Source organism: Pleurodeles waltl, chromosome 8 (genome assembly GCF_031143425.1).
Source record: "Pleurodeles waltl isolate 20211129_DDA chromosome 8, aPleWal1.hap1.20221129, whole genome shotgun sequence".
Lineage (NCBI taxonomy): Eukaryota > Metazoa > Chordata > Amphibia > Caudata > Salamandridae > Pleurodeles > Pleurodeles waltl.
The window spans coordinates 720513460-720534235 of NC_090447.1; the positions used below are offsets into that span (position 1 = coordinate 720513460).

General features: G+C 42.2%; 1 protein-coding gene across 9 annotated transcripts in view; it reads right to left on the reverse strand.

The window, feature by feature from the left end:
- The window catches only part of ST3GAL6 (ST3 beta-galactoside alpha-2,3-sialyltransferase 6), a 502129-nt gene extending 484864 nt beyond the window's left edge, over positions 1–17265 (reverse strand). For all 9 annotated transcript variants that reach the window (XM_069204903.1, XM_069204900.1, XM_069204906.1 and 6 more), the window contains exon 1: positions 16790–17265. The gene's annotated coding sequence lies outside the window, so the exon portion shown is untranslated. The remainder of the gene's footprint in view (positions 1–16789) is intronic.
- Positions 17266–20776: the final 3511 nt, after the last annotated feature.

The following is a 20776-nucleotide window of genomic DNA, read 5'->3' on the forward strand; positions in this document are numbered from 1 at the left end:
TATGATGACCACCCATAGGTCGTACAGTGACAAAAGTGCAGTGAACTCACACAGGCCATAATTGAAAGAATTTAGGTCAGGAAAAAATCAAGGAGGAAAGATAAACAAAAGGGAGAGAAAACAACAGATAAATAATAAATGAAGAAAGAAAAAATAATGAATCAGAACAAATATATAACAACATCATTCAATTGGAATGAGTATATCCCATTAAAATTCAAAATAATCAAAAAGATCTAAAAATGGCAGAATTGCAGAGTTATGAAAGTTACTAAAACCCATAGGCAAACTAATATTCACATTAATGATGGCGTACATTAAGAGCCCAATTTATCAAAAGTAAAGTCAAACATTGTTATCATTCAAATTCAACATACATTATCAATGGAGATCGAAGACCAGATGTAGTTTCAGGTCCGGTTATTCACTGTAAGTGATACCGGTCAGATTTCCACAAGACGAGCAAGTATTAATAAAATGAGGAAATCACATTTTTCCATGAAAGAGGAATCATGATCTCTAAGCACCGACAACCAATAAAGATCTAAATGTTAGTGGTTGTGCTAGAACATGATACAGTCACCGTGGGCTAATGATGTCAGAGATTCCATAATTTTGTAATCTCAGATAAGAACACAATATTCTTTTCACAGTGAAGGGAAGTCCATAATAGATCCCCAGTATGAAGAACCCCAAAGTGGTGGGTTAGGGATATGCAGGCAGAAAGGTGAGATAGGCAAAGAAAATGAATAAGACAAAAAGCAATGGGAGAGAGGCAAAGAAACAAGAGTGGCTTACTGAGTGGAAAATAGTAATCACAATTGAAATGCTAATGGTACATAAATTCAAACAGGGCAATCTAAGGAAAGGGATAAAAACAGTCATGAAAAAGCATTGAGATGACTGAAAGGGTACCAACAAGTCACGAGATGTAGTGGGAAAATACCAGTGTGGGGTACTGGTAAGGACGTTGAGTTCACACAATGCAATCTATTTAAGGTCCAGGTGAAGGACACGGTCCGTTGTGGCGTGCAAAAATCATCAAGCTACACATCCTCTATGGATTCCCAAAAACACAGAGGTCCGTGTACAGCAGAAGGACCACGGTACCCGTATGCCCTGTAAGGCATGAAACGGCAATTTACATAGTCCGCACAGCAGGGAAAAGTCAGCAGCATTGAAGTGTGTGGCAACTGAATTAAAACTGAGGCTAAACGGCCCCTTAAGGGGAAAAATAGCTACCTCTTGCAGTCTCAGAAAATCAGTGCTCCCGGTGCAGCTTTATCATCAGGTTCAGGCGGGGTCTCATGCCATAATACGCAACAATACATATAAATATGTTTGTGGACGTCAAGTGCAAGGCATGGAGGCACCACGTTTGGATACTGACGTTAAAGAAGAAAAAGGTGCCATATTGGAAGCACTGCGTGAACAGCCTCCAAGAGCACCGGCAAGGTAACATCCATCTTATAGCATGACTAACTGTGCATTAACCTAAGATTCAAGGAAGCCAATCGGATAGCCACAGGAGAAGTGTCCCAGTATCAAAAAACATATTTTCCCAAAAAACGCATCCAAAGTAAGTGACTTGTGCTAACTTCCTATGTGAATAAACACATCTAGACAGTGTAATCTGCTGAAACAATGAGCGAGGTTGCAAAGTCGAAACAGGAGAATATGAACCATCTCATACAAGTCCGATCGACTCCAGGGAAGTGGAAATGAAACTGTAATTGGGATTTGCTACTCTGTCACAATAGAAGTTATACCAGTAACAGAAAAGTTAGAGGCACCCAGCAATGTGTAGTGAAGGAGACCTTCATACCCTGCGTAAAATTCCCGTAGTGAAGGGAGGATACAAGTTGTAAAGACAGCCCAAAAGAAGGCGTGAGGGTAAGAGCACTGAGTTTTCAAAAGGGACAGAGGGGCAAAAAGGAGTTTGCAAACCGGGATGAACGAATATGAAAGAAGAAAACAGAGTGCTTCTAGAAGACAGGACTAGTTGTACATGGAGGACACTAGTCCCCCGCCAAATTTTTTTACGACCTGCTTAAAAAAAGTATATTACATGACATCCGCACATGTGTAAAAGAAGAATGATCTATAAGTTAGGAACATACATGCATTATCATGACAGGTAACTACATAAATTATCGTGAAAGGAATGAATGTCTTAAGTCTGTATTAAAGATGTCGGGTCAGCATCTCTGTCCACATAGAGTCTGTTCTGTGCAGAATATGCTTTTATTTCAGTGGTGAGACAGCAGGGTTCTAATTGTCACACAGCCAGCAATACATTTCAGGATCTTTGTTCAGACCCTCGGTTATCGTTTGGTATTTTAGAATCAATTCACTTTCTCAACTCCGTAATTTTAGTTCACAATTACCTCCCCGCGAACGTTTGACAACAATCTCAACATCTGCAAAGACAACCTTTTTTTTGTGGGGATGTTCATTCTGAAAATGATCTGGAAGTGGGTGTCTAGAAGAGAATTTATTAATACTCCTATAATGTTCTCGTATACGAGTTCGAAGATGTCTAGTAGTGCTGCCAAAATATGCTTTGTTACAAGGGCACAGGATAACAGACAACCAACTGGCTGCTACAATCAATCCACTGTGAGATCTTTATGCACTGTCCATTTGTTAGTGAAACAACTTGCGTTTTATGCAGCCCCAATTAGCATATATTACAATTATGGCAAATATACATATGATTTGCTTTACATTATGTGCTTGTCGAAATTCAATTTCAGGATATTTTTAACACTTCCTGAAAGGCACGAATACTTCACCAAAAGATGCCAATGTTGTTTAAAGACTCTTCATATTTTAAGGTGCCCACTATGGCAATCTGAATCATGAAGTGCAGGCAGTTGTTTTTGTTCTGGAGCACATGTTTTTGAGGTAGTAAAGACTCCGCAAGGTTCATGCTTGACACTTCCTGCATGGTTTACTGAAGTACAGCGGGCTGAAACCTTCAGTGTTTAAGACGGGCAATAAGCTCCTGACCCTTTGATAAGAACACTCCCTCCTCGCTGCAATTCCTTTTAATTCACAATTATTCACTCTTGGGAATATTCCTGATATTATGTGTGGGATGACAACTAGTTGAATGTAGAATTGAATTGGCTGCAGTATCCATACAATACAGTTTAGTCTGCATTTGATCGTTATGGATATATGGTGAGGTCCAAAAAATTTACCTCAGTTTCTAAAAAATTGGAAGTGGTTTTAATATTCATATGCTATTGTCTGGTTGATTTATGAACCTCCTCACGGTCTTTCTATCACCTTGCCAAATACGGAAAATATCATCAATGTAGCGGCCCCAAAAATATATATAGGAAATAAATTTGGCAAACTCATCATCCCAAAGCCAAATGATTCTACCAGTCCTATAAATATGCAGGTGTGTGTCGGTGCAAAGTTTGCACCCATCGCTGTTCCGTACAGCTGACTGTAATATTTCTTGTTGAAGGAAAAGATACTGTTTGTGAGACAAAATTTGAGCACCTCCAATATCATTTGGTTGAATTCCAAAACGTTGGCCGATCTTGTCCACAGAGCCTGTCAGATAGCCTTTATACCATCCTTATGTTGAATGGATGTGTATAGGCTAAAAAATATCTATTGTGACCAACATTAAATCCTGTTCCCTTCTTGTATTATGCAATTTCATCAAATTATCCTTTGTATCTTGAATGTAGGAAGGGAGGTTTTGATTATTTTTTTGTAAATGATTGTCTACGAATTTTCCCATCCTCAAACAGGCTGCATTTATGCCTGTAATGATGGGTCTGCTTGGCGGTGGTGTACCCCTCTTATGAATTTTAGGCAACAGGTAGAATTTAGGCATAGGGGGATGTACCACAAACAGGAAATTATTTTCTTCTTCACTAAGGCGACCCCGTGCATGTCAATCCTGGAGTAGAATCCTGATATGTGTATCTCTGGAGTGGGGGTCATGATCTAAGACACAATAGCAATCAGTATCAGATAGCTGTAGATTTGCTCCACGAAGATGGTCATCCACATGTAGTAGTACAATATTACCCCCCTTATCTGCTTCTTTGATGATAATATCTGGATGACGGCTGAGGTATTGTATGGCCCTGTGCTCCTGGAATGTGATGTTACATTGTAAGAATTTTAGCTTTTTCTTGTATTTTTGATATTCCCTCTAAGTCATGTGAAACTGCCAACTGAAATGTATCAATACTATTGCCCAGTGCTATTTTGGATCAGAAACTGGATTTGGACTTAAAGTGAGTAACATCTGTAGCCGCAGTTTCTAACTCTAGTTCTGTGACAGTATGGATAAGGGAACTAGATCCATCACCCATTTTAGAGAGGTTATTATGGGTATTAATGTCTTCAAGATCTTGTACAGATAGTGCAGTCAGACTTGTCAGTGTGTGTCAAGGTCTTGTGGGGGTTGTCATAAAAGAAAGCAGGTCATTTCAGATTTAGAGTAAATTTGAAAAGGTCAATTAATGCTTCGGTTATGTCCGAAGCTGCAGTATGGCAGAAGGATATACCTCTATTCAATAGACCAATTCCAGATTGTTTCAAAGTCATTTTTGATAGGTTAGTGACTATGTTGTTGATGTTGAGGGAGCTCTCGCCTGTTCCTTCCTTCTGGGCAAGGTAGTACTGTTCTGTCTGTTTTATCAGGGCTCCTGTGGTGTTTTTGTATTTGGGGCACTTGGTGTCTTTATACCTAGTCGATGGTGTTGAATGATACTCCCCGGTACTTACACCACACTATCCAGACCTCATTTATCAGGAGCAAGGACCCGACACGCATAGGTTGAAGGAGAGGAATGCACCTTGATGATGTAAGAGGGTACAGATGGGGTGGAGATTAATATTTTCACGGTCTGGATGGTGTGATGCAAGTACAAGGGAGTAGCATCTTGACATACAGATAGTTTTTTCTTCCCTTTGTTTAGTGTGTGACTACAGGGGTTCCTTAGCTTTTCCTCCATGGGGCGCAGTTGACCCATAGCAGGGGTAAGACGATGTGAGCTGGTCTCACAACACTTGTAGGTTGTATATAAATACACAAGTACAGTGTGGTGATCACTTTGCATAATAGTGCTGCTTGCTGATGGTTTGTCTGCTCTTACAGTTCAGCCTATGTTGAAGTAAGAAGTATGACTATATCACTATTGTTTTACAGGTACCGAGGGGGCCTTGGCAGTGAGAAGGTCGACAGAGGTTAACCATAACCCTTCTGTGCCCAGGACGTAATGGTTACGTCCTGAGGCACAGTGCTTGTGTGCCCAGGACGTAACCATTACGTCCTGGGCACAGAGCCCAGAGGGAGCACTAGCGCTCCCTCTGTGGGGTTCCTCCCCAGCCCCCCAAGGCAGGGATGGAAGGGGAAGCCCTTCCCCTTCCACCCCCGACCCCCCCACCTACATTACATAAAGCATTCACCAATTTCAAGTGTTTTAAGAGAAGCGACACAAGAAATTACTCGGATTAGGTTAACTATGAACAATGTGACCAGCGCTCTAATGCAGCCCATTGATTTCACACTGTTGTGCCCGTTTGCACTGTGAGTGCCATGGCCACCATGCAGGACGAAGTGGGAGAGACAAAAGTAAAAAATAGTTTGCCCACGCTGAAATATATTGCCAATCGTGCAATAATCCACGTACCAGGGGCAGTCTGCGAGGCGTGACTAAAGTAAAGCATTTACCAATGACATTAAGTAATTTTTGAAAGGCAAGCCCAGGACAAATGAAAGTCATGGGTGTGAGATGGACGTGGTTAAAGCCCACAATACTTACAACAGGTCGAAATGCTTGCACACACAACCTTAAAATTGAGGAGGCTAAAACGAGTGACTAATGAACCAACGTACAAATTCAACTGCATAACAGATTAAAACTTTCACAAAAAAATCTAGCAACCTCCTCAGGGCAATTAAAGATTTTTAACAGGTCACACCACAAGTGACTTCATCAAACTCTAACTATTGATAAGTTAAAACAATTCTAATTCCTTCACTTTAGCAACAAAGGCAACTGACAAGGACAGACTAAGGCAACCACTAACCAAGATTTTACTACAGGAGAACAAGCTCAGGTCCTCGAAAGCCCTCCTTGGGTACTACCCTCAGCACTCTTGGGTGACTGCCTCAATAAATCAATTGAAATAAGCTAATCTGTGATATCTTTCAGCCAACCTTCGCCTCAAAAATACCTTTAATAAAAATAAAACTTGATTGAGAAAATTCCATGTGACGCAGGCGAGGAATAATGGAGCAATGGTACAAAAACATACCATAAAGAAATATTCACCAGTTATGCACTAATGCAGTCTAAAGAAAATGTTCCTGTTCATTCTAAAAAGTAAACAACCAGGGTCAAACAAAGTGTTATAGTGAACCCTTCAGGAGAACCCTGTGACAAGAGAGAGAATTTATTTTCAACACAAAACCTATCGAACTACATATTTGCTGCAAGAGGCCCCCAAACTCTACCATGCATACATTTACATTTAGAGTACCACCATTTGAACTTGTGCATATATGTTGCCTTTTGTTGGTTCGGGTGTATAATGCACTGTTTACCATCTCACCGACCTCTTAGCACTTTAATTTCTCTGGGGCAGCCTGGTGGCAAAAATTGTGGAGAGGCTCCATCTGGTGAGCGTCAATAAATAGGCATTAGGCATTTCTGACACATTTAAAAACACCCTATTTATAGCCGCAGTACACTGCCTTTCCCTTTACCGCACTTTCTGAAATCCCTGGACGGCCTCCCCACCAATTATGAAGACACAGTCTAAGACAGAGGCACACCTTGCACATACACCATGATGCAGGCCCTGCGTGATCCTATGCAAACACCTCCTCTAACTACATACTTACAGACTAAGACCAGCCATCCTACGATGAATCTAGCCATGGCACAACGCATTAAGAATGAAGTTACAATCCGGACTAGACAGAACGCCCATATGGCCGGGTATCGCCAAGGCCTCCTACCACCAAAAATCACTCATGAATGAGATCATGACTGTTTTCCCATACCCCAAAACCCTACCCCTGCTTACGCTACAAATCCCAGGGGTAGGATCTCCATCAGGGTGCTCTCATACCTTCCAGACTGGATTGCTGTGGAGGGGCCCGGCTGCTCGCTTGAATACCTACCTCGGGCACCCCCGCCACCCCCCCCCCCCCCCCAAGGCCAGTTCTCACTCCAGACCTTCTGCGCATGCGCAGGTGGTTGGCCCTAGGGGCCAGATGCCAGCGACCGCTCACAACCCCCACGCCCCTGTGTGTCGTCCATACTTCCCAGCCTGCACCCCTTGGAGGGTTCCAATTAGCTGGTCACCCATTTTGTAGTAAGAAGGTACCCATTTATACTCCCAGTCATGATCTCACCCCGCCACTGGCCCGCATCGTTGCCCAACGATGTGCCCCCCCCCGCCTCCCCCAGGAAGGGGTCATGTATGCTGAGAGAGCAAGGCGAGTATATTTTCTAAAAACATTTCATAGCCTACTCGTGAAAGATGAACTCCATCCTGCAGAAAAAACCTGTCGCCTTTTAATGCAGCCATGCGAGATCACAGCCAACCTTGGAGTCCGAAACAACTTGGCCAATTTGCTATTGATTCTTCTCACTGAGTCATTGAGGGCTTTTACAGAGATCCGGCCCCTCCAGAGGGAACGAGGAATCATGTTCGACCAAGCAAGGACAGCCTGAGGGAATTATTTGGCCAACCAACCAATTTCAGATATTACCATTTCAAACAGCTGCTGGCGTCCTAGAGCAACCAAATCATTACCCCCAAGGTGCAGCACAATGATGTCTGGAGATGAGTGACCTAAGGGGGGCATTGAAACCAGGAATGTCCTTAATTGAGTGAGCCGCAGCCCACCTCGGCCAAGGAAAGAGATGCCGAAACCAGCCTCCAATACGCATGACCAAAGGCACTCCTTGCGAATAGTTCACCTGCACGTCGGACATGGGAATGTCCGATTACCCACACCTTAATGATACCAGCAACTCCTGCATGCACCGGAGTTTTCGGAACCGTCAAATACTTGGAGGGTGTCTGCAAAGAGTACGAAGAAAGATGTGTCAAGGACATGAACTCATAGCATGTGCAGCCTCACATATCACTTGTAGCAATCCGATGACCACCTTCCAATTCTCTTAACCGCTGCTCCTGGGAATCCCATTGCCACAGCCGCTGTGGCTGCCCCTATTCTAAAGGAGTGAGTGCCAAAATCTGAGGCAACCAAACCCGCTGTCAGAAGGGAACGCTTGAGTACCTGTGAGAATTGGTATCTTGTTGCGGCCACTGGGGCCCCCTGGTATGATCAGAGAGCACGAGAAAGACACGCTCGCCAAACACGGCCGCCTTATAAGGCTGGCCACGTGACGTCATTCCTGTGCGTGACCTCCAGAAGCGCGAAGAGCGCCTCCGGGGCCGCCAAACAGTGCTTCCGGGGCCCCTTTACAGCCAAACGGTTGTGTTTTTATTGAGGGGGGGGGGCTGGGAGCCTGCCGTTCCCCGACCCCCACCCCCACATTCCAGCCCGACAATATCGCCATAAGTGGGGCCACCCCAATCGGGTGCAATTTGCAAGGATCTGATGTTTTTTTTACCTGTCTTGGTACTCTTATCTGATGGACTCCTTTCTCCCAAAAGTATAGAAGTCCTCCACTAAACTTCATCCTGCATTGCACCAAATGTGGCTTTTTATTTCAGAGTTAGGAGCCCTGTGCCTATCCATTCCAATTGACCATTGTCAAGATTATCTAAACTAATCTCGTTTGCAATGATTCAATTTGTACAGTAAGTTGCATCTGACAAATGAAATGACAACTGCTCACAGCCATGGGCTCTAGTGGGGAAACTCGTGGTAGCCCTTATCTATCCCTCATTCTTTCACTAATTCTACCTCTACCGCCTTCCCACAGGGAATAAATACCTTGTTTTCAAACTGATATGAGACTATCCAGTACATTATTGTGGCCTTCGATATATATGTTATTATTTTTTTAAAACACCACCTTGCATTATTTTTGTGATATGTATGCACCTCCCAAAGCACTGGCCATGGTCCTCCAGTTTGGCTCACATGTGCAGTATATCACTGATGTGACTCCACAAGTAAGATAATGGAGTCTGACATAATCATTCAAGAAATTGCTTATAACTTACTAGGCCAGTTTGTTTCTCTAATACATTAATTTCAGCCTTAAAAACGCTCTTACCTCATTAGCTGTTGAGGGGTGAAACATGTTGGCAGAGTAATTCATTAAAAATTTCAAGAATACACTCTCAAGAAACGACATACAATGAAACTGCGCATCACATCTGTTAATAAGGACGTAAATTAAATAAATATACTTGTGAATCATAATTATCCTAAGAATGTAATGTAAACTCGTTAATACTGTAGTTCTCAAGTAGGTTGTGCTTGTGTCATCGTTTTCTAGTATTTCCTAACCTATTGTTACATTATGTCAAAGTACCACAGACTGGGGGACCTCTGTACCCATCACTGTCCCTGTGTCACTTCAATGTTGCATCTTTGTGGCTTGCACTGGGGTCCGTGCCCCAAGTCTTGCTGTAGCTATCCTTCACCGTTCTCCCCCAGCATCACAAACCCCGAGAGTCTCTCTTCCTTCTTCTCGGCGATAAGCATACGATAACTCCCTGAGTCAGATTAATATTAATGGCGGTACTTCACAAATAAGAAAGGTTCAACTAAACAAATGAAAAAAGGCATCCGCTGTCACCAAGGTCTGTGTTAACCAGTTTAGTTACTTGGCAAGTTGTCGGGGAAGCGCTCAAAAAGCATTGTTCTTGATGAAGAGTCACCATGATACAACAGACAACACAACTTCAGCTGAAATTATCTTCTCCAGTAGAAAACGGTGTGATAGATTGAACCTGAAGAGGTAACTTGAAAAGACCACTGACGCATTATATGACTGAATAAGATGCAACGCAGACGTGCTCATGCTGTAAAGAGATCCAAACAACTCACACACACCCTCTCAGTGATAGAAATAGCACACCATAGATCACAGAGTAAATTCCGATTAGAAAACGCCTGCTAAGGGATTCTGAAATCATACACATCTATCAGTAAAAATCCATCACTTGGCCGACAAACGAAAGTGGTGTTACTAATTAGTGGGTGTCTTTCACACACAGACTGGTTTGCAACCCCACTGTTGTTTCATATTACGACTGATGTAGTAATTACATCACAAATTTACCATTCACAGGGAACTGCAAAAAAAATGCCGCCTCCTGGTTCGCTATGAAAGGCTATGCAGTGAAAAGGCCCTGTAAGAGATTTCGTCAGTGCACTCGCATTGACTGCATGCAGACTATGGGTCCTAAAATGGAAGTCAGAAAGACATTTCCGATTTGCAATGTACTCACTGTCCCTTATGACACAATGTTTTGTGGTCATAAGGCCTATGGTTTTGTGGCTGCAAAACAGTTTCACACAAGAGGCTCTATACTACATATGTTCCTTCAGTAAAAGCAATTGAAACATTAATAGTCCACTAACCAGTTAAACACTACCACAGATCTTTCCTGTGTTTTTTAAACAAAAATGTTCATAAATCGTTTCACCCTCATAGGAGTGTTGATTTACGACATGCCAATTTTCAACACTTTCCTGAAGTACACTTGGAAAGCTGCGGCAGTCACGGGTGCACTTGTTCTGCTACACTCGCCTCTGCGGTTTGCTTTCCACTGGCATAGTTCTTGTTAAACAATTACACCTGCTGAACTGCCACTGCCTTTGACCAATTCCACATTTTCCCCCCACAAGGAAAACATATGTGTAGGCGTGCAACAATTGTATGAGTCTTCCCTGCTCTTCCCTACCTTTGGAAGGGTTTAAGTACATATCTAGCCATTTCCAGAGGTGGACGGAAGTTTGAGCTTGTGGGTATTCTCAAACTTAATTCAAATGCTACCTGGAAAAGCCGGATACTGCCCATACATTGAGCGGGACCTACTCACAGATTACACCTCTGTGGGGACATACGAGTAAAACATTTTACCAGTGCAAGGTATCATCCAGCCATTTGCATGTATAAGTAAGTTTTACATACGTAAATAGATTTGTGAAGCAAGTCGAATGTACTAGAGATTTGGAGCACAAGGTTACCTCTTCTTGCAAACAGCATTATGTTTCTCAAGCAACAATGATTTCCTACAGGGAAAATGTGATGAACTGGGCAGCTGCCCGCTGTGACCAGCAAACAATATCATCACTGAATATTGTAACCTTCATGCACTTGAAGTGATTAACTACTCCCAAGAGGGAGTTACCATAACCGGACAACAACTTTGTGTCAATTCTACACTAAAGAACCAGAGACAATAAGCAACAGCCATGAAAAGAGAAACATTGTAGAAATCAATACAGTAAGACTAATGCTTGAAGCCAATTCAGGCTCCTTAAAATAAAAAGAAGACTTCATAAGCTGTTGAAGTACTGAAGAACTTTTAAATCAGTAAATATGTGATAACAGTGTATAATAATTTAGTTTAAACAACTGTACAACAATCATAGTTTCTAATTAATTAAAAAATATGCAATGCGGAGAGAGGAGCATTTTAGCTGCATGCAACTTATCAAAATATTGATGAATGTTGAGTGTGGCACTCAATTTAAATTTAAATTTTATTTTTATTTATGATTTGGAACTCAACTGAGGCATCTTGGAGACTTTCAGAAAGTTGACCGAGGAATACATTCTGCTCGTTGATTACCTCTGGCTTTGCCGTTTGTAATGCACACTTTTTGGCTTTCCTTGTGCTGGCTTTCTTAGCTTTAGGCTCTCCAGGTTCAGTCAGTCCCTCTTGTTGCCTAAACCGTGGTTCTGGTATTCTTCCACAAACTCACTTCCTGTTACCAGGCCTTTAAATCTTGTTCTTATCTTATAACTGTTGTTGTGTGTTCAAAGACAGAGGTCAAATGTCGAGCACTGTCTTCCAAGGGTGCTTGTTTACTTTTCTTTCTTTGACTTCAAAGTATGAGGATTTGTGTGACAATCTTATTGGAAACTGAGCGTGCAAAGGAGTATTTTTTCCTAGCACACAACATTTAAATGAACTGTGTAAATATTTCAGAATCATGAACGCACAAATACAGCACTTTTTTTGTTTTTTTCTGAAGTGTGTTAGAGACAAATACTTTAATATGAACAAAACAAACCATTAAACAAGCTGATGCATTTTCCACACTTTTTCGTCTGGTAACTTTATAGTTTTATTAGCAAAACTGTAAGTCTGTGCAAGTGTAATGGTCATTTCATTCAAAATGTGTTGTCTGTAATGGAAGTGTGCTACCACACCATGAATACTCCAATCTACGCCACTCCACACTGCTCTGCACCGCTCCACACCACTACACTCTAACACCACTCCACTGCCCTCTACGCCACTTCACACTGTGCCTCTCTGCTCTACATCGTACTACTCTATGCCAATACACTCTTCACCATTCTACACCACTGCACTCTTTGAAACTCAGTCTAAGCCACACCAATCTACTCTGCACAAGTCCACTCAACACCACTGTAGTCTAGGCCACCCAGCAACACTACACAGTACACCAGAGTGCTTTTTTTGTAACACAACTATATTCCCCGATCCATACGCCAGTCCACTGTATGCCACTCTAATCTACTCTGCACCACTACCCTCTCTGCCACTGCACTCCACACCATTACACTCTAGGCAACTACATTCTACCCTGCACCACTCTACTCAATATCATGTCACTCAACTCCGAAACAATCAACTCTACGCCACTGCACACCACTCTACGCCAATGCACTTCATGTACTGTTCTAAACTGCTCTCTACTCCACTCTAACACTCTACTGTACAACAGTGCTCTCTCCCCTACCGACCTCTATTCCGCATCACTCTATGCCACTGCAGGGCTCGAAAAATCCACTCGACCACTCGCACTGAAGAGTCTTATTTGATCAGGTGGTGAGTTGACACTGAACAGATGTTCTGTTCAGTTGAAAAGTGGAAGGTCAATAAAAGATGCCTTTAAATCTTGTTCTTATGTCACATTTGCTCTGTGTTCACAGACAGAGGTCAAAAGTCAAGTTTTTCTTACAATTAATTTTTCTTCTGACTGCAGAGTTCCAGGACTTTGTAAGGTGAACTGTGTGACCTGCTGCTCAGAATGTAAAATGAAAGGATATAGGGTGTCAGGTTTTTCCTAATACACAAAATTTAAATGACTAAGTTAACTGTGCAAACATACAAAAATATACTTCAGTAGTTGTGAAAGCCCTTTTTTATATTTATGTGTGATGAAGAAATATTTTAATAGGACGAAAACAAATCGGAATGCTTTACATGTTGATGTGCAAAGGATATGTTTTCTGAATCCCAATTTTCACAGATTGTTAATGTACTATATAGTTTTATCAGTAAAGCTGCAAGTTAGTGGAGAGGTTTTTGGACATTTCTTGGAAAGATACTGTGTTTGGATAACAGTATGTTACCACATCATGGTTTGGTAATAAATATATTAAAAATGAGTGTTTAAACAAACTGAGAAACACTACTGCCCTGAAGGCAATGTTTCTAGTAAACTAAAATAAGTCATAGGTTATGTGGGCTAGACCTCATAGGTACGTGGGCTAGGTTCTTGTAATGCACGCAGCAAACTTTAGTCTACTTAATCAAACAAAAGAGTTTTTTTTTGTTGTGCAGAAATGCTGAGCTCACATATTTGAAGGTGCAATCATATGTGAGAATTGAGAAGGCCACTCTATAAGCCATTTGCCTAGGATCACACAATTTGAGACCCGTTTCTGAGTGAAGTACATTACAGTTAGGTCGAGTAGATTATTTCAGTTACTCGACCTGCAGGTCTAGTAACATTTTAATTATTTTTCGAGCCCTGCACTGCACTATATGGCACTCGACTCTATGCCACTTGACTACTCTACGCCACTGCCCACTACATCACTCAACTCTATGCCACTCCACTCTACTATGCACCACTCTAATCTATGGCCTTCTACGACACTGCATTGCATGCCTCTGTACTCTGCAAAACTCTATGCCAAAGAACTCTACACCAGTCCACTCTACACATTGTACTCTAGTATATGCCACTCTATGTGACTCCACACTATCGCCCTCCAGTACACAACACTCTACTCTTCACCATTCCACTCTACGATACTCCACACCACTCTTCTCTATGCCACTAACTTTTAGCCATGCTCAATAGCAGCCACACTGTTGAACAACATGACTAAAACAAATTGGCAAAGCCACTAGCTCTTGCATAGGCGAGACCTATTAGCTTTGCTAATGCTTGTTTTCGTGTAGTGTTTGACAGCTCACAAGGCAGTCCTGCAGGGCCGCTCCCCTTACTTGCATTCTTTTAATTTATTCTGCCTATGCTTTCTGAGTTTATGTCTGTTTTATTGTTTAGGGGCATGTAGGTGAACGCGAGAAGGAGAATTGTGGTTGAAAGGAAGCATTATCACTCCTAACCAGATTGGTGCTGTGCATGGCCCTGCCCCATTGCCTGGCATATTAACTCCACCTCATCTTTGAGCATGTTAGTCCTGCCCAATTGCTCAGAGGGCTAACCCCCCCACCTTTAAAGCTCAGGTCTAGTTGCGACCCCGGTTCATACCTTATAGCTTCCATCCCTGCCTTTAACCTTGGTGCATCTAGTCCCAGCTATACTATAGTGCCTGTACCCCTACTGTTACCCAGTAGCTCTACATAATGTAGCTTCTATTACTTATTTGACTGCTTATGAACAATACGTCTTCCCCGGTCTGTACCCTACCACCATACTGTAGCATCTCTAGACACACCTAAACATTATACAGTCTTCCACTGCCATGTACCTCTAAAAAATGCCCTAGTACAGCAGTTCCCAACTTGTGGTCCGCGGACCCCCAGGGGTCCGTGACATTCCCAGGAGGCCGCAGGCCTGAGCTTGCAGGAAGGCACTTCTTGAGCTGGAGCCTCACAGCAGAAACACGTATGTTTTTATATTCACTACTTCATTTGTGCAGCAGTTTTAAAAGCACTGCAGAGTTCCATGTACATCCAGCAGCTTACATGCAAAAATAAGAGTGTCAAAAAAATTCTGGTGATTATCGTAGCTGTTGGAGCGAGACAGGAATTTTGGCTGGTGGCCGTTTTGTCTAATCTAAGGTAGCGCAGATGGTTAATATGCCTGCTGCAAAGAATGTGTGACATGCAAAGAACAGTATTTTATGTACATTGCACAATGTGTTACTATGCAGTTCATAAGTTGCAATCATAACCTAGCACAGTGAGCTATGAATTGCCATCAAAGAGCTGCATCCAAACTGCATGGCACAAATTGGAAAGTTATGTTTTTTTACCTGAGTCTTTCATTAACCTTATGCTGCTTAAAAAGGTTTGCTTATGTAGAAATGCATTTGTATTATTAAGGTCAACGCTAACCACTGTGTCATGTTCTGAATCTTAAGTTTCTGCCTCTCCAGACCAAGCACTCTTAGAAAATGCCTACCAGTGTGGATGACATGTGAATCCTACACCATCTAGTCCACGGTACCCTGTACAGCCCTCCCACACCCTACACTGGTAGGAGAGATGCTATAAAACAAATGAATCACATGTGACAGAGAGGCCCTTATGGTTTTACTTTGCTTCCCCACACAAATGTATGTTTTAAAGCTTTCTCAGCTCTTATGTACCAAAAAAAGTCAAAACAGTAACACTTAGAAAATGTATAATCTGACCCGATTCAGCTTTCCTAAATAAAACCGAACATTGAAAAGTTGGTCTTAGGGATGCAGTGCCAAAGTTCCCAGTAATATATTCAATTTTTGCATATTTTTCAATATAAAATAATCATATCTTTAGTAATGCAAGTATTTGTTTGGTGTGTACTTGTTTGTGTATTTTCTACAAAATTACTGTGCTAGTGTTTGAAATTTAAATCGTACAAATTGCTTTGGGTGGGGGGGTCCCCGGCTTCCAGTAGTGAGTGATTCAGTGGGGGTCCTCAGTTGTCAAAAGGAAGGGAACCACTGCCCTTATACACTTCCCTATTACTTCAGTCTCTTTTTTCTCCTCACATGATTTTATATCCCCAACACTGACCCCCGCGCACACACTTTGAATGTAATCCATTTCCCCAGGATGGAAAACGTTCTCTAAAAACTTCCCTGCACGAGGTCAATGGAAAGAGGACCCTTTGACAAAAGGGTCAGATTTCCAACGTGCTGTTGAAAGACAAAGAAGAAAAGTTTTATGAAGCACAATATAACGGATGTCGAAAATGTCCCTCGTGAGACTAACAGGAAGAGCAGAGAAACAAGGGGGCTGTGGGACTCAGGGACCCACGGCCTGCGATTTCAGCGCCTGCAGGCTTTTTAAAAGCAACGTCTAGCTTATTTTAGAGAAAGCACCAAAACACAGTCGTAGGTAAGCGCCGCGCGGGGTAAAACAAGTTGATACTAGCGTGTGACCGCAAAGCATTCATGGGTGGAAGGCGTCGTTGACAATTATGAAGCGAAGAACCAGTACTAACAAAAGCCCGCACAGTCTCATCGGTCTGAGCACGCCAAGTAGCGAGTGTGTGGCGGCTCCAGGTCAAGCAGAGCCGCGGTCAGCCCCGCAACGCAATTTCACACACCGGAGACCCCGAGGCTGCTGAAAGGAACACGAACCCAAACACACAGCATTATTTTCAATTTAAAGCGTCGGAGAAAAGTGGTCGCTAAGCCCTTACCCGGTGCGCTCAACTCCGCTCGGACCTCGGTTTGACGCTACTTCCTCGCGGGTCGGGGGTCCTTGCTTTTGCCGGGGCCCTCGCGTCCTCCTCTCAAGGCCGGAGGCTGGTCCCACGGGGACGCCAGCGGGGGAGGGGGGTGAAGCAGTTGTCAGTCTGCGGATGTCCCCAGCCCTCGCGGTCCGCTATTTGCTCGGCAGTCTGTTGTTCGTCCTCACCCCCGGGGCAGTCGCTGTGCCGGGGGCGGGGCGTCCCGCCCTACAGACTCACAGGAAAGTCGGTACCAAAGCTGCGCCCGTTGCGGACTCCGGCAGAGTAGCCTCACTGAGCTGAAATCACCTCCCGGAATACATTCTGAAAAACTCTAAATCTCTGGTTCTGATCGTCTTACTATCAGATCTCATCACAAGTTTGGGCGTAGCGAGCTTCAACAGTTCATCTCGGTTTCACTCGCTCTGGGTTTCCATTGAAGTGGCGAACAGTCCGTATTTTGGGAGAACGAAAGCGGACAACCTCGGCCTCAAAGCGCCCACTTCTGTTTAGTTGAGGAATCTACCTTTTAGCATGAAAATCCCTTCATATTGTAATAGAAAATAAATCGTGTTCACGCAAGGTTTTAAGTTTACCGGGTCTTCTGGGTTCCGGGCCCTGTAATAATTAATAGTGGACATTGTTCGGGGTCCCTGTTGGGCCCTATATTCATGTCCTTGACTTAACTGGAAAAACACGGATTGATTTTTCTGAACTATGAATGTAAACAAACGGAAAGGTATGTTTTTTGTCAGCAATGTGGTTTCTCTTTATATTTCACACGTTTTACTTAATCTTCCATTCCCTGAGAGCGATAGCTATATTTCAGGATTTTTAAAACATTTTTCGTGTAGCAGATTACTCTTGTGTCGTCGCTCTCATGTGTTTACAACAGGCCACGATTGAGATCTCTGCCCTAGAGGTTATGGGCGGTGCGAGTTTTTCACAATGCCTGCCAATGGGTCAGAAAGATATTCAGGCCACCCCCAATCGGGCTTCAGTGGTAGAATCCACTATGCTCCACAAGCGTTGGTCAATGCATTCGGTTATGGGATTAATAATAAATTAAGAGCTGTGGGAGCAGTTATATGAGTGCAGGGAGGATGGTGTGAGTGCTCTGTGCAGGGTGAGTGGTGCATCAATGAAGGTTGATAAGTGTGTAAGTGCAGGGTGAAAGAGGCTCAATGCATGGTGATTGATGTCATACAGTTCATTAGTGTACAGTACAGTGGCATGCAGTTCAGTGGCCGAGTGCAGTGGTGCAGAGTAGAGTGGCAGAGAGCGCAGTGGTGCAGAGTATAGTGTTTCAGAGTGCATTAGTGTAGGGTGATGTAGAGTGCATTGGCATAGAATGCAGTAGTGTAGTGCAGTTGCATTGCGTGCAGTGGGGTAGAGTGCAATGGTGTAGAGTTCAGTGGTGTAGAGTTCATTGTTTCAAAGTACAGTGAAGTGTTGAGTGGAGTGGTGCAGGGTAGAGTACAGTGGCGTAAAGTACAGCAGAGTGCAGTGGCATAGAGTGCAATGGTGCATATAAAGTTAGAGTGGCGTACAGAGAATTGGCTTAGAATGCAGGGGCATAGAGCGGAGTGGTACAAAATAGAGTGCATAGGCGTAGAGAGTATTGGCATGGAGTGTAGTGGCATAGAGTGCAGGGTGGCGTAGAGTGCAGCTGGGCATAGCAGAGTGGAGTGGTCTAAATCGGAGGGTTTAGAGGAGACCTGGAGAGAGTTTTTTTCTGCCTCGTTTATTAGGCATGTAGTAGGTAAAGAATACCACGTAGAACACAGGGTCCCTGACATGAATGAGGAGAGAAATTTGCAGGGAATAAGTCCTACTCGTAGTCAGTGAATCGCTCTCCAATCATACATCAAAAAGATCGCTAAATAGAGGAGCCAAAACATATAATATACAAACATTTTCTTTTTATTAAATGCAGCTAAATCGAAATAGTGATACAAAATAATACACAATAATTAAATAAAAATATATTCAAAACAGTAGCCCCCTACCCAACAATAACACATAAAACACAAAGACAACAAAACCAAGGACAACTACTTCAACAAACGTATAACATACATTAAGACAACAAAACAATGTACACTAACATCACATATGTTTATATATATACATAATCCATAAAAAATGATTAAAAAAAGGGCATATAGCTCAATAGAACAAAATGATCCGTAAAAAGACACCAAGAATTAGCTCAGTCAGAGTCTCTCTTCAACATGATGTTCCATACATCAATATATCACCAAGTTTGTCTTTTACTGTGATGTTGCCTTTCAGAACCAAATAATACCGCAAAAGCCACAAAATGTGTCCTCCACTATGATGGTAACTATTGCGGTTTCCAAATTAAACTCTTTTTTTCAGAGCAGTGTATAATCACATAAGCCTCCAAATAGAACTCTTTTTCAAAACGGCATTTCATTGCATAAGCCGATGTGCGTTTCAGTGGACAAACAAGACAGAGAAACTGTCTCTAGATTCCAGCCACCCTCATCAGGGCTTTATGACTCGAGAGATATGTACCACCTTCTCTTTCAATCTATGTGATAGAAAAACAAACATAAATGATTGTAAACTATGAACCAATTGTCAAGGAATCGAACAAGCAAGGGGCATGCATGGAGCCTGTTTAAAATACACCTAGGCCGATTGTTGGGCTGATCCAGGCAAAAATTAATAAATAAATAAACACTCGTAACCCAAAGTTGACTCACCAACAAAATAATGACACCAAAGTGCAACCGAAGAGTGAACCGTAGTGCAAACCATAAACATCCACATAGAAATGATTATAACAGCATGTGACAAGGCCAACAGAGCAAATTTTCAAAGAACAAGAAAGTCATGTAGAATAAACCTGTGAGAACAGGAACGCAGATAGGCTGTCGAAATGGGTTAGCTTGAATACCTGAAAACCGGTACACAAGAGAATCTCGCCTCATGGCGGGCAGGGGTATCGGAGCTGTAATGGGACGAAAGAATCGTCTAAATGAAAGATGTAAACTATTTTTCACAAACTGGTGAGCAAACACGAGGGGCACAAGGTGCCAGAGGACTGTTTACCTGATGTAAGCTGGTTTCGCCTAAAATCGGCATTTAAATAAATATCACCTCTGGACATGCAGGGCAGTCGGAACTATAACAAAAAGGAAAGTCTGTCCAAATAAATGTAACTGAATGCTCATTATGGATTATGTATATATATATATATATATATATATATATATATATATATATATAGAGAGAGAGAGAGAGAGAGAGAGAGAGAAAAACGTGATGTTAGTGTATATTGTTTTGTTGTCTTAATGTATGTTATACGTTTGTTGAAGTAGTTGTCCTTGGTTTTGTTGTCTTTGTGTTTATGTGTTATTGTTGCATAGGGGGCTACTGTTTTGAATATATTTTTATTGAATTATTGTGTATTATTTTTATCACTATTTCGATTTAGCTGCATATAATAAAAATAAAATGTTTGTATATTATATGTTTTGGCTCCTCTATTCAGCGATCCTTTTGATGTATGATTGGAGAGCAATTCACTGACTACGAGTATGTAGTAGGTAAAGGCCATTCTGAACTTGCCACTGAAAAAGCAACTTTTCTGCTGGTACAAAATCACAACAGTAGACAATTGAGGTTGATGGTATTTTTAGCAATTAGCAGGAATCAAACTTACATGGGATGTGCATTTCACAGCTAAAGTGACAGATATTTTGATTACAAAGAAGAGACACGAAGGAAAAATCAGGAGTGCTTTGAGCAAGCATTTGAAGTAAAGCCAATAGGTTTCGCCTTTGTTTTTTCTTTTGCATTCTAACTTATTATGTAATTGGATTATAAATATCAGAAAAATGTTTTAATAATGTTTGTTTTAATTTTGATAAACCATTAATAGTTGTTTATGTTGTCTATTAATTTAACATACAACATAGACAACAA